The following is a 2011-nucleotide window of genomic DNA, read 5'->3' on the forward strand; positions in this document are numbered from 1 at the left end:
GTGACAGCTGGTGCTGAGTGAATCTCTCCCTAAAAACACGAAAGCAGTAATGAACGTTGTTGAATTGTGTCATTTTTTTTTTTAGTTCCATTTACGCAAAGTGCAGATCAAGGTTGTGAAGTCCTCTGTGTGTGTGTGTGTGTGTGTGTGTGTGTGTGTGTGTGTGTGTGTGTGTGTGTGTGTGTGTGTGTCATTGCTCTTTGACGAGTCAGCAGCAGCTCAAGCCGCTTTAAGGCTTTAATTAGCCTGTGAGCTGCAGATCCCGGCGTCGGAGTCGTGCTTTAGTTAATCACAGTCGACTGAACGCTTGTAATCAACTCTGAACAACACACATGGTTAGTGTAACATCAACACTTTACTCACTCAAGGTCTTAAAATCAAATCACGACCACCGAATCAGAAGCCTTCACAATCTGGACTCAAGTCATCTTTTTTCTTCCTGTATTCACTGTTGATTATTTTCGCTCGACTTTCGTCTGTTCCCGTGATGGATGGGAAAGAACATTTGAGGGCAAACAGAGTGCACTGGATAGTCAGAGGTACAAGATGTAAGGTTAAATAAATGAGATTTCACACAGCAGAAAAGCAGATTCACAGAAAGGGAAAGGACGAGGGCCGTGAAAGGCTGTGAATCTAATCTAAAATGTAAAAAAGCATTTGTCCTGTCCGACTTTGTGTTTTTGTTCTTAGTTGTTAGCGCCGTTGCCACGTGATGAGTGTAATATTATTTCCCAAAAGCAATGTGTGTGTGTGTTTCTCTGTTTATTTTCCTGTAGGTGTGTGTGTCTGTGTGTGCGTGTGTGCACGTGTCTGTCTGTGCAATTCTGACTGTGTGTCTGTGTGTGTCAATGCAATTCTGAGTGTGTGTGTGTGTGTGCTTTCCTGTGTGTGTGGGCTGCTTTTTCAGTAAACAACAGTTTCTTAACACACACACACACACACACACACACACACACACACACACACACACACACACACACACACACACACTCACACAAAATCGGCTGCAGACATAAAGACAAACCATCAGAATTTGTTTCATTAATTTATCCCGAACAACAAGTTATGGAATGAAGAAAGTGGCAATAAAAATACACAACAACACGATACTGAGAGGGTAACAAGTGACACGATACACAGGAGTCCAGAAACACACATCGATCAGCTTTCGGCTCTTTACATGGTCACGACAATAATTAATAAACTCTATAGAATTCTAATAACAGTAATAAAAATAACAATAAGCATAAGATACAAAAATACTGACGTTTTTATAAAGGAATGTATCTGTACCTCGTAACGAGTGTAACATAAACACTGCAGAACACAACAGAGTCGTCTTCGTATCGCGTTACCCTCGTGATGTTTGTCCCTGGGGACGAAACGTGGAGAAACTTTATAATGTGAAAAAATCTCAGCAGAACGATACATGGATGAAACCGGTGTCTTTTAAAATAAATTTAAAAGTGGGATCTTTGAATTTTTCCATGGAATGAAAGAGGAATAAAAACTTGTGGTTATTAGAACGTAATTAACATGTCCGACAGCTCGTCACGTTTCCTGACAATTTCCAGAATAAAGAAAATGTTCTTACGTTCAAGTTATTTTTAATTGACATTGACTGATGAATAAAGAATGAAAAAAAAAAAAAAAAGGAAACGACTTTTTTGAAAATACTTATTTTTTGTACGCTGTTTTTCAGCATTCCGTGAAGAGAACAGGGATCGAGTTTTCATCGGAAAAAAGAAACGAGACGAGTTGGGATGGAATTGTCTGCTCAGCGTCTACTTACAGTATAAATCGTCCTCAGCACCGTATCTTTTCATCCACGGCATTCGGTTCCCTCTGGTGATGCAATGATCTGATTGGTCCGTAGGTGAGCTAACGTAAATAAATGTTCTGCAACATTATAATCGAGTATAAACAATTAAAAGTGTGTCTTTTGTTCTTAAATAAATGTTATTAAGGAACAACACACTTTTAAGGTACGGTTATGTTTAGCACTAGATGA

General features: G+C 39.3%; 1 protein-coding gene across 2 annotated transcripts in view; it reads right to left on the reverse strand.

Annotated features, from left to right (window-relative positions):
• Positions 1-1204: 1204 nt before the first annotated feature.
• Positions 1205-2011, reverse strand: part of prdm5 (PR domain containing 5) — a 46961-nt gene continuing 46154 nt past the window's right edge. For both annotated transcript variants that reach the window (XM_027145205.2, XM_027145204.2), the window contains exon 16: positions 1205-2011. This exon is cut by the window's right edge and continues 955 nt beyond it. The gene's annotated coding sequence lies outside the window, so the exon portion shown is untranslated.

This window comes from Tachysurus fulvidraco, chromosome 23, assembly GCF_022655615.1.
Source record: "Tachysurus fulvidraco isolate hzauxx_2018 chromosome 23, HZAU_PFXX_2.0, whole genome shotgun sequence".
In the NCBI taxonomy this organism is placed as follows: Eukaryota; Metazoa; Chordata; class Actinopteri; order Siluriformes; family Bagridae; genus Tachysurus; species Tachysurus fulvidraco.